This window comes from Saimiri boliviensis, chromosome Y (genome assembly GCF_048565385.1).
Source record: "Saimiri boliviensis isolate mSaiBol1 chromosome Y, mSaiBol1.pri, whole genome shotgun sequence".
Lineage (NCBI taxonomy): Eukaryota > Metazoa > Chordata > Mammalia > Primates > Cebidae > Saimiri > Saimiri boliviensis.
Window position 1 is genome coordinate 1,435,001 of NC_133471.1, and position 12,841 is coordinate 1,447,841.

Genomic DNA, 12,841 nt, shown 5'->3' on the forward strand with positions numbered 1-12,841 from the left:
GTTCAAGCGATTCTCACACCTCAGCCTCCTGAGTAGCTCAAATTACAGGCATCCATCACCAGGCCAGGCTAATTTTTGTGGTTTTAGTAGAGATGGGATTTCTCCATGTTGATCAGGTTGGTCTCGAACTCCTGGCCTCAAGTGATCTGATCACCACAGCCTCCCAAAATGCTGGGATTACAAGCGTGATCCACTACGTCTGACCAATTTTTTTTTTTTTTTTTTTTGTCAGAGTCTCACTCTCTCACTCAGACTGGAGTGCAATGGTACCATGTTGGCTCACTGTAGTCTCTGCCTCCCATGTTCAATTCAATCAATTCTCTGTCTCGGCCTCCTGAGCATCTGGTATTATAGGCATACACCACAACACCTAGAAATTTTTGTATTTTAAGTAGAGATGGGTTTTCACCATGTTGGCCAGGCTGGTCTGGAACTCCTGATCTCAGGTGATCTGCCCACGTCAGCCTCCCAAAGTGCTGGGATTACAGGTGTGAGCCATCTTGCACAGCCCTCCAAATTTTTTTTATTAGAAAAGGAATCTGCGCACCGTGGCTCATGCCTCTAATCTCAGCACTTGGGAGGCTGAGGTGGGCAGATCACCTGAGGTTAGTAGTTCAAGACCAGCCTGGCCAACATGGAGAAACCCTGTCTCTAGTAAAAAATACAAAATCAGCCAGGGGTGTTGGTGGGCACCTGTAGTACCAGCTACTCAGGAGGCAGAGGCAGGAGAATCGATTGAACCCACGAGGCGGAAGTTGTGGTAAGCAAAGATGACACCATTGCACTCCAGTCTGGGCAACAAGAGTGAATCTCCATCTTAAAAAAAAAAAAAAAAAAAAAAATTAGAAAAAGAGAAGGCAGACATAAAAGACAACATAGTGTATGATTCTGTTTATATGAAATATTGAGAACACGCAAATCTACAGATAGAAAATAGGATAGTGGTTGTTGCCAGGGGCTGGGGGAGGAGTGACAACTAATGGGTACAAGGGTTCTTTGTTTCCTTTCTTTACCTTTTTTTTCTGAGACAGGGTCTCACTCTGAGTCCCAGCCTGAGGTAGGCACAATCTTGGCTCACTGAAACCTCTACCTCCCAAGTTCAAGTGATGCTCCCACCTCAGCCTCCCCAGTAGCTGGGACTGCAGGTGCCCACCACCAGGTTTGGCTATTTTTTTTTTTTTTTTTTTTTGAGATGGACTTTCACTCTTGTTGCCGAAATGACAAGGCTGGGCCGAAATGACAGAATCTCAGCTCACCATAACCTCCACCTCCCAGGTTCAAGTGATTCTCCTGCCTCAACCTCCCAAGTGGCTGGGATTACAAGCATGTGCCACCATGTCTGGCTTATTTGGTATTTTTAGTAGAGAAGATTTCTCCATGTTGGCCAGGCTGGTCTCGAACTCCCAAACTCAGGTGATCTGCCTGCGTCAGCCTCCCAAAGTGCGGGGATTAATTGAGCCACCTTACCCGGCCTAATTTTTTGATTTGTCATAGAGACGGGGTTTTGTCATGTTACCCATGCTGCGAGTTTCCGTCTGATGAGATTAATATATTCTGGAATTAGGTAGAGGAGATGGCTGTACAGCACTGTGAATGTACTAAAAATGAACTGTACACATTAAAATTGATGAAATGGTGACTTTTATCTTATACAAATTTTATTTTGATTTTTTAAAATTATTTATTTATTTATTTATTTATTTATTTTTGGGTCTGACATTACCCTAAGCTTGTCAGTCAATATTTTGATTTTGTAAAAGGACAACGATGAGTTGACACATTTAAGGACCTATCAGTAGAGATGGTAAGAAGACAGCACAGAGCAGGGCAGGGGAGACAGAGCACGCTCCCCTCGGCCTCCTGCTATCTGTGGGGTGCTGGGAGCCCTGAGGCTAGATCCTCACCTGCCTGCTAGATCCTCACCATCTGGCTTCTGCGGCTTCTTCAGCTCCCACTGCCCCCCAAGCAAGCTCCCACAAGCTCCCACTGTGAAGGATGCTTGTCCACACTCAGCTGGCCTTGGTGGCGTCAACAGCATTTTTGCTGCACACCGTCTCCAGCTCCATGTAGACCGAGCAGTTGACCCGGCTCCACTGGTGGTCACAGATGGCCAGGAAGTTGGGGCACAGGCAGCCGATCGTGTACTTGGCGAAGTCCATCAGAAACTGGCTCATGGCCACCCTGAACAGGAAGGTCCCCAACACCTTGTACATGACAGCCATGTAGTTGTTCAAGTCGGAGTGGGAATAGAGCTGGTCCGTGTGCACCAAGTAGGTTTCTCCTGCCGAGATCTGCGCATCAGGCAGCCGCAGTGACGGGGCGGGGGGGTACTGTTCAGCCTGTGGGCCCTCACTGGGCCTCAGTCCACCCCACAGGCCTCCCCAAGGCTGCTGCAGAGCTGGGAACTCTAAAGGTGCCCTAGCCAGGCTCGATGGCTCATGCCTGCCATCCCAGCTGAGGTGGGCAGATTACCTGAGGCCAGGCGTTCAAGAACAGCTTGACCAACACTGTGAAAACTGTCTCTACTAAAAATACAAAATTAGCTGGGTGTGATGGTGCATGCCTGTAGTCCCAGCTCCTGGGGAGACTGAGGCAAGCACATCACTTGAACCCAGGAGATGGAGGTTACAGTGAGCGGAGATCCTGCCATCACACTCCAGCCTGAGCTAAAAGAGCGAATCTCCATCTCAAAAAACAAAAGTGAGTTCCTATTACCCACAAGTACCATTCAGGGCAAGGCTGTGTCCCCCAGCCCACCACAGACCTCCAGGTCACCCCCATCAGGAACCCAGGGTTAGGCTGTACCCCAACCTGTCACCCTCCCTGTCCCTCTGAACCCCTCCTGCCTTACAAGGATGACAGTGGTCATGATGGTGACCCCAGCCATGAGCCCACGGGTAATGGTGTCTGGCTGGTAGGGGTACTGGATGAAATCATACCCGCAGCAAAATCCTCACTTATACAGGGCATTCACCAACGACAGGACAGCAAAGGGCAGGGAGGCTAGAGGGGGAGAAGAGCCTGGGAGCTGTGAGGTTCTCCAACCAGCTGGGCTGTTGGGCCCCCACAAGTGCTCTGCCTCGAGGCCGCTCACCACTGCACCCACCGACAGAAAGGAAGAGCTCTTCCCACAGAACGTGAGAGGCCCAAGTGACACCCCTTTCCCATCGCCTTCAGATGAGCACAAACTCCCCAGGCCTTCTCCTCCTCACACCCTACCTCTGCTCCTTGAACAAACCAGGCAAACGCTCACCTCAGGGCCTTTGCACAGGCACTTCTCTGCCCAAAATATCTTATTTTTATTTTTAAAAGTAGAGACACGAGTCTCATGTTGACCAGGCTGGTCACAAACTCCCAGGCTGGATTGAACCCCCAGCCTCAGCCTCCCAAAGTGCCAAGATTACAGGTGTGAGACAAGGTGCCGGGCACCAAAGTGACTCTCACTTCCACTCAGTTTCATCTCCTCTCCCGGCTGTCCACACAGGTGTCCCTCTCACAAAAGGAAATGTCTGTTTAGCTGGGTGTGGGTGGCGGCCCATGAATGTAATCTAGCAACTTGGGAGGCTGAGGCAGGAGAATTGCTTAAAAGCAGAAAATGGAAGTTGCAGTGAGCCAGGATTGTGCCACTGCACTCCAGCCTGGTGACAGAGCGAGACTCTGTCTCAGTTTATAAAAAGCAAATAAATAAATAATTAAAAATAAAAGGAAAGTTCTGCTCTTTTTCCTTCTTGCCCCATGTCACCTGTGGGACACTGGACTTAATCTCCCCCTGCTCATCCTGCCAACAACAGGAGGGGCCTATTTTATTCAGAACAGAGACCCTGAGGCTGCTCAGAGCCTGGCCAGGGCGGATGTTTAATAAACATCTGTTAAAATAGGCAGGACTTATTTCAACCTAAGAGCTGCAAAGAAAAGTCAGGAAAGCGCCAAAGCAGGGGCATAACAGAGTTGACTTCATGCCCACCCCTGCCTGTCACTGACCCTCACGCCAGGGCACATGCCAGCTAGGCAGTGACTCAGTGATCAAAGGCACATTCTGCTGAATTCCACAGTTACAGAAGGTGTCACATGGCACTGGGTCTCCTGGGGCCCTGCTGAGCCCAGGGTGGCCAGGGAAGCAGGAGTCAGCTACAGAGAACCAGGGCGGGGGCCGCTCTCTGTTCCACATGGCAGGTGCACAGCAAAACTGTGGGGTGTCTACCCCAGAGAGAAAAGAAGGCAGGGGCGTCCTTTGGTCCATCAGGACAAAGACAAAAAAGCGTGGCTCTTCTGAAATCTGAGAGTCTGTGGAGGGGCAGGGAGCCTCACACTCCTGCATGCCAGCTGCAGGGGTCCTAGAACGTGGCACGCCTTCGATGTTGGCTGAGTCTGGGAAAATAAAGCAGTGAAGACAGCAGAGGTCTGCCTCACAGGGCAGAAAAGGCAGAGGGAATGCAGAACAGAAGGGGCAGTGCCGGGGCCCAGAACCAGGACAGTGCTTGGAGAGGCAAGCGCTGGGGCAGAGGGGGCTGTCATGTAAGAGCCCAGCTTCTGCTGGGGCGCAGGGGTGGCTGGCGCTGATGTTGAGGGCAGAGATCAGGGAGGAGGCTCCTGCAATTGCTGCGCTGTGGAAGGTTAGGATCACAGGACTGCAGCTGCTCCCCACAGCTCTCAGCAGGCAGAGGCTCACACCGGTGGGCCTCCATTTCTGACCTCCCTGCCCCAGTCACTCCAGCTAGAGACAGACAGCCCCATGACAACCGACCCCGGGCTTCCCTCTGCCTGGAAAACTCGCCCTGGGGTCCCCGGAACAGGCACCTTCTCTTCATTTGACCCCTGGGGGCCTTTCTGCCCTCACATAGCCCCCACAGCCCCATCTGGAACCTGTGGACTGCACTGTGACAGGCCAGAGCTTCCAGATGGAGGTGCCCTCGGCCTGGCCGCCACCCCTGGCACACAGCAGCCACACCCAACCCCACCGTGGCAGCACCTCCCGGCTGTGTGGCCTCCAGCAGGCGACTCCATGAGGCTGCACCTCCCTCACAGGCCGTTTAAGGGAACCCTTTCGGTTATCTGCATGCTGCTGAGAGCCTGGTAGCCGGAAAGTGCCACACACATATTTAAGTAACTGACAGCACAGCTGCTCAGGACATGGCACCCAGGGCGGGTAGACACCCCACAGGGACCTGGTGCTGTCCCCTGGACCCCCCTAACGACTGTCTACTTCAGAGGTCAGAGGGCTTGGTCAGAGAACCAGGAAACAGCTTTGGAGAGGAGCACACTGCCGCCCCCCGCCCCGCAGTGACTGAAGTGCGGAGCCATTGTCCCTTCAGCCACTAGAGCAAACACACGGCCCTTGTTCCCGGGACCCTGGTGGCGGGGACCTCGGGGCGCCACTTCCCTCATCGGGCCGGAAAACCTGCAGGACAGGTTTGGGTCTCCTGAGGCCCCAAAGTCTGGGACCCAGCTTTTCTCTCCAAGTGTCTCCCCCACCCTAGGCCCAGGGGTTCATATACCATCGAGGCGCTGGGCGCCAAGGCCAGGTCAGCCCCTCCGCGAGCACCTAGAGCGCCCACCCAGGGGCAGAGGCGCTAACGTCCTGGGAGATCCGCGGCAGCTCCCACCCCCGAGGCCCGCCATCTGCATGAATCCCTGCGGAGGCCTGGGGCAGCGAGAGAGGTGCGCGGGGCTCCTGCACGGCCACTTCCTGCTGACGGCTGTGGAGGCAGCCCCGGGGTCCCGGGTGCTTCGAGACCCTCCAGCCCCCTGGGCCCGAGACGCGGGGAACCCGGGACCCCGGGACCCCGAGGAACGGCAGGTGAGCGCAGCGCGGCGCCTGGCGAGAGGTGCGGCCTCCAAGGTCCGCAGAGGGACCAGGGCAAGCAGCCTTCTGGTCACTGCGAACTTGCTTGGAGCCAGGGCAGTGTCTGTCCTGGGAGGATCCCCACACTTGGGGTCCCACGGCTCTTACTGATCAGCAAGACAGCACGTCCAGTAGCACGAAGACCCACCTAAGCTGCATGCCCGCGGTCCTGACACCGCGCCCTGAGCGTCCAGGCCTGGATGCGGGTCACATGGCCGTGGAGCCCGCCTGGCGCGGAGTAGGGAAGGGAAGTGGGAGAGGAGAGGAGATGTGGGGAAGAGAGGGATGTAGAGGGTGAGGAGGAGGAAGGCGGTGCTCAGGTTGATAGGATTTTAGGGGATTTGGGGTTCCTCTGGATGAAATGATTTGGGATCTTTGAGTCTTGGAAAGGTTAAGGGGATTTGGAGTTTCTCCGCATGAAAGAATTTGGGATGTTTGAGGCTGAGGAAATTCTGGGTGTCAGGTAAAGGAGATTTGGGTTTCTTATTAAGGGGCTTTAGGGTCTTTGACATTGAGATCATTTAGTCCTAGAAGCTGAAGCGATTGGGATTTTCAGACTGAGTATTTAGGTTATCTGAGTTTAGAGAAATTTGGTCTCTCTGTGGGTGAAATATTTAGGGTTCCTCAGGCTGAGGGGTTTGGGGTGCTTTAGGGTGAGGCGAATTATGGCTCCTCAGGCTCTGAATATTTGGGGATCTAATCATTAGGAGATTCGGTGTTCCTCTGGGTAAAGGGATTTGGGGTCTCTGAGCTGAAGTACTTTGGGAGTTTTATGCTGAGGGGATTTAAAGTCCCTCAAGGTGTTGCAGTGAGCCGGGATTGTGCCACCACACTCCAGCTCAGCGACAGGGCGAGACTCCATCTCAAAAGAAAAAAGTCCCACAAGGTGACAGGATTTGGCGTCTCTGGAGGCTGAGAGGATTTGGAAATTTTCAGGGTGAGAGGATTGGAGGTCTTCCAGGCTAAAATATGAAGGTCTCGGGCAGAGGGTTTACAGGGTTTCACACTGCATGACAAAGGCTCCCTGTGCTCTTCACAGTCTCTTGCTCTCCTGCTGCAGTGTCCACTGTGGCCGGGAGTCCTCTCGGCACCCCTCAGGGTGTGAAACGTGGTGGAGGGTGAAGCACCAGCCTGTAGCCCTCTGTTGGCACAAGCGGCCAATCAGCGCTGAGACCAAGGCGATCCCTCCAATCGGCAGTCAAGAGGTGCTAAAGGGGCGGGGAGTAGGGCGGAGCTTTGCCTGTCAGTCACGGGCACAACTCGGTTCCGGGCTCAGGAGGTCCGGGAGAGGCCTGGCTTTTATGTGTGGGACTGGAATCGTCCAGCGCGCAGACGCAGCTTCGCGGTTTTCGTCACTCCGTTTTCCCCAGCCCAGGTGTATGCGACTGAGCTAGGGGTCGGGGCTGTGCCTCATGTCCCTCCGCAGGCCTGGGTCTTCTGAGGGAACACAGCGTCTTTTTGGATTGTTAGAGTTCTTGCGCTCAGTCTCATGCGGGAGGGCTCGTGTTGCATTAGATGTGGTGTAAATTGGGTTTAGTCAGCTGCTTCGCTCCTGGATTCGACAGGGAGCCAGGGCTCCGTCCAGGACCCTTCTGTGTGGGGACCTGCGCTTCATATCACAGGTACTTTATTAACAAGTCAGTGTTGGTGTTTAGTTAGGGCTGTGATTCAATAAATGGTGCGTAAGAGGAGCAGCTGCCAGGCTGATCCCTCTCTGCAAGGTTGACCCCTGGCTGCAAGGCTGACCACCCGGTGGAAGACTGATCCCTGGCTGCAAGGCTGATCCTCCGCTGCAAGGCTAATCCCAGCTGCTAGGCTGATCCCTGACTTCTAGGTTAATCCCGGCTCCAAGGCTAATCCCCAGCTGCCAGGCTAATCCCCCACTGCAAGGCTAATCCTGGCTGCTAGGCTAATCCCTGGCAGCAAGACTAACCCCTGCTGCATAGCTTTTTTGTACTTCACGTTTTCAGGCTTGCTTTGTGGTGATACCAGAGAGCGATGGACCCTCACCAGGTCCTGGACCTTTGAGGAGCCTACTGTGATCACTGACGCCTGCCTGCATTTCTTTCCTTAGTTGTTCTCGGCTGCGGGGCTCCCTTGGGCAGAGGCTGAATAGGTCGCTCCCTTTCTGGACTGGCCCTCTGGTGGGAGGCATGCCTCACACCCCCGCTGCCCAGGAGCCCAAGTGTCTTAATTCCTCTCAGTGCTCGGAGAGTGGTGTCTCCACCCCCGTTTAAGTGCTAACTGCCAGATCTCCCCCTAGGTATCCCTAGCTTTGTGCCACAGTCCTCGAAACACTGGGAATTCCTGTGTCTTGGGATTGGGCTCTCGCTGTGCTGGGGAGTCCAATGTGCTCCTAGGTCATGGGGAAGATACTCCGGTGGGGAAGTGCACTCAAGCTGGGCTGCAGAGGCTCCAGGGTGCACCTGCTCTTGCACAATGACTTGGCGAGGACCATGGGAGAGGTCAGTGGGCAGGAGGACTTGCAGAACAGAGGCACCCAAGTTCCACAAGGAAGCTGCCCCTGCTCTCTCCTGGCTCAAGATAAGCTGCGGCCAGAGCCTCCTGCAAGGAGATAAGGGAGCCTTGGGGAATTGGAGTCTGTATTAGTTCATTCTCGCACTGCTATAAAGAAACACTCGAGACTGGGTAACATTTAATCAACATAGATGTAATTGGCTCATTGTTCCGCAGGCTGTACAGGAAGCATGATGCTGGCACCTGCTTGGCTTCCTGGGAAACTTACACTCATGGTGGAAGGAGAAAGGGGAATCAGCACTCACGTGGTGAGAGGAGGAGGACGAGAGAAAGATGCTGGGGGCAGGACTGCACACTTTTAACCATATCCCACTACACATTACCAAAGAGGGTTGCTGCTAAACCGCTCATAACAGGTTTGCTCCATGATCCAATCACCCCCACCAGGCCCCGCCTCCAACACTGGGGGTTATATTTCAACATAAGGTTTGGACAGGAACACAGATCCAAAACATATAATTCCATTATATGGAATACTACCGCATAATGCATCATCTATTATCATTAACTCAGATTAAAGACTGAAATTTAAGACCTAAAAGTACAGAACTCCAAGAAAAAAAAATATTAAACTGTTTATAACATTGGGATGAGCAATGACTTCTTGGATATGCCACCAAAGGCACAAGCAATCGAAGCAAAATTAGGTGGTAGCACATCAAACTTTAAAAACTTCTGTGTAGCAAAGGAGACCATCCACAGAGTGACAAGGCAACCTATGGAATGGGAGAAAATATTTGCCAGTCATATAACTGAGTTAATATCCAGAAACTTACAAAACAAGTCACATAACTCGAGAATAAAAAAATAACTTGTTTAAAAAATCAGGTGGGGTGCACTGGCTCATGCCTGTAATCCCAACACTTTGCAAGGCCAAGTGGGGAGGATTTCCTGAGGCCAGGAGTTTGAGATAAGTCTGGGCAACATATTGGGGCCCGTCTTTAGCATTTTCTAAAAAAATTAGTTGGATGTAGTGATCCATGCCGTCAGTGCCAGCTACATGGGAGGCTGAGCTGGGAGGTTCACCTGAGTGCAGGAGTTCAAGACTAGCCTGGGGAACATAGGGAGATCCTGTCTCAAAATAAATAAATAAATAAATAAATAAATAAATAAGAAAAAAAGAAAGAAAGAAAAAGAAAAAAAAAGAAAAAAAAATTAGCTGGATGTGGCAGCACTTCCCTGGAGTCCTAGCTACTCGGGAGGCTGAGGTGGAAGGATTGCTTGAGCCCAGAGTTTGAGCCTGCAACAAGGCATGGTTGCAGTTTTCCAGTATGTCACAGAAATGGGATCATACCTTATGTGATCTTTTCAGACTAGCAGCTGCTTCTGATTCTCCTTCTTCTCCTTCTCCTCCTTCTCCTTTTCCTTCTCCTTCTTCTTTCTTCTCCTTCTCCTTCCTTCTCTTTTTCCTTCGCCTTCTCCTTCTCCTTCTCCTACTTCTCCTTCTCCTTTCTTCATCTTCTGAGATGGAAAAAGAAAAGAAGCAGCAGCACTCTATTACTCAGGCTGGAGTGCAGTGGTGTGATCTTGGCTAACTGCCACCTCTGCCTTCAGAGTTTGGTGATTCTCCTGCCTCAGCCTCCAGAGTAACTGAGATTACAGGCACCCGCCACCATGCCCAGCTAATTTTTGTACTTTTTAGTAGAGACGGGGTTTCACCATGTTCGTCAGGCTTGTCTCCAACTCCTGACCTCAGGTGATTCACTCACCTCGGCCTAAAAGTGCTGGATTAAAGGCTTGAGCCACCACATCCCACCCAGACTGGCTTCTTTTACTTAGTAATATGTATATCAGATTCATCCATGTTTTTTCATGGCTTTGTAGGTCACTCCTTTTTCTTGATGAAAAACATTTCATTGCATGGATGTACTTTTTTCTTTTCCTTTTCTTTTCTTTTTTCATTTTTTTTAAATTGCATTTTAGGTTTTGGGTTACATGTGAAGAACATGGAAGATTGTTCCATAGATACACACATGGCAGTGTGATTTACTGCCTTCTTCCCCATCACCTATATCTGGCATTTCTCTCCATGTTATCTCTCCCCAACTCCCCAACCCCTGCTGTTCCTCCCCTATTTCTCCCCAACTGATGCCAGGGTGTGATGCTCCCCTCTCTGTGTCCATGTTTTCTCATTGTTCAACACCTGCATATGAGTGAGAACATAGGATGTTTGATTTTCCGTTCTTTTGTCAGTTTGCTGAGAAGGATGGTTTCCAGGTTCATCCATGTCCCTACAAAGGACACGAACTCATGCTGTATATGTGCCACATTTCCCCTTTCCAGTCTATCATCGATGGGCATTTGGGTTCATTCCAGGTTTTTGCTATTGTAAACTGTCCTGCAGTGAACATTCGTGTGCATGTATTCTTATAGTAGAACAATTTATAATACTTTGGATATATACCCAGTAATGGGATTGCTGGGTCAAATGGAATTTCTATTTCTAGGTCCTTGAGGAATTGCCACACTATCTTCCACAATGGTTGAACAATTTACACTCCCATCAACATTGTAAAAATGTTCCTATTTCTCCACATCCTCTCCAGCATCTGTTGTCTCCAGATTTTTTAATGATTGCCATTCTAACTGCATTTCTCTAATGACCAGTGCTGATGAGCATTTTTTCAAATGTCTGTTGGCCTCCTGTGTGTCTTCTTTTGTAAAGTGTCTGTTCATATCCTTCACCCACTTTTGAATGAGCTTGTTTGTTTGTTTTTTTCTTGTAAATCTGTTTCAGTTCTTTGTAAATTCTGGATATCAGCCCTTTGTCAGTTGGGTAGACTGCAAATTTATTTTTCCTATTCTGTTGGTTGCTGATTCACTCTAATGACTGTTTCTTTTGCTGTGCAGAAACTGTGGAGTTTGATTAGGTCTCATTTGCCTATTTTGATTTTTGTTGCCAATGCTTTCGGTGTTTTGGTCATGAAGTCCTTGCGTACACCTATGTCCTGAATGGTTTTGCCTAGACTTTCTTCTAAGATTTTTATGACGTTAGGTCTTATGCCTAATTCTTTAATCCATCTGGAGTTAATTGTAGTGTAAGGTGTCAGGAAGGGGTCCAGTTTCTGCTTTCTGCACATGGCTAGCCAGTTTTACCAACACCATTTATTAAAAAGGGAATCCTTTCCCCATTGCTTGTTTTTGTCAGGTTTGTCAAAGATCGGATGGTTGTAGGTAAGTCGTGTTGCCTTTGAAGTCTCTTTTCTGTTCCATTGGTGTATATCTCTGTTTTGGTGACAGTACCATGCTGTTTTAATTACTGTAGCTTTGCAGTTTAATTTGAAGTCTGGTAGTTGATGCCTCTCACATTGTTGTTTTTCCTTAAAATCGACATGGCTATGTGGGCTCTTTTTTGGTTCCATATGAAGTTTAAGGTGGTTTTTCCAGTTCTGTGAAAAAGTTCATTGGTAGCTTCATGGGGATAGTGTTGAATCTGTAAATTACTTTGGACAGTATGGCCATTTTCATAATATTGATTCTTCCTAACTATGAACATGAACTATTTCTCCATCTGTTTGTGTCCTCTCTTATTTCGTTGAGTAGTGGTTTGTAGTTCTCCTTGAAGAGGTCCTTGTTAGTTATATTTCTAGGTACTTTATTATCTTTGTAGCAATTGTGAATGGCAGTTCGTTCTTGATTTGGCTCTCTTTAAGTCTGTTATTGGTGTATAGGAATGCTTGTAACTTTTGCACGTTGATTTTGTATCCTGTGATGTTGCTGAAGTTGTTTATCAGTTTCAGGATATTTTGGGCTGAGATGATGGGGTCTTCTAGATATTCAATCACATAATCTGCAAATAGAGACAATTAGACTTCCTCCTTTCCTATTTGAATACCCTTTATTTCTTTTTCTTTCCTGATTGCTCTGGCTAGAACTTCCAGTACTATATTGAATAGGAGTGGTGAGAGAGGGCAACCTTGTCTAGTGCCAGATTTTGAAGGGAATGCTTCTAGTTTTTGCCCATTCAGTATATTGGCTCTTGGTTTGTCATAAATAACTTTCATTTTTTTGGGATATGTTCTGTCAATACCTAGCTTATTGAGAGTTTTTGGCATAAAGGGCTGTTGAATTTTGTCAAAGGCCTTCTCTGCATAAATTGAGATAATCGTGTGGTTTTTGTCTTTTGCTTCTGTTTATGTGGTAAATTATGTTTATAGGCTTGCATATGTTGAACCAGCCTTGCATTCCCGGGATGAATCCTACTTGATCATGGGGAATACGCTTTTCAATGTGCTCTTGCAATCGGCTTGCCAGTATTTTATTGAAGATTTTTGCATCTCTGTTCATCATGGATATTGGCCTGAAGTTTTCTTTTCTTGCTGAGTCTCTGCTGGGTTTTCGTATCAGGATGATATTGGTCTCATAAAATCATTTGGAAATGATTACCTCGTTTTGGATTATTTGGAATAGTTTCAGAAGGAATGGTACCAGTTCCTCTTTGTATGTCTGGTAGAATTCGGC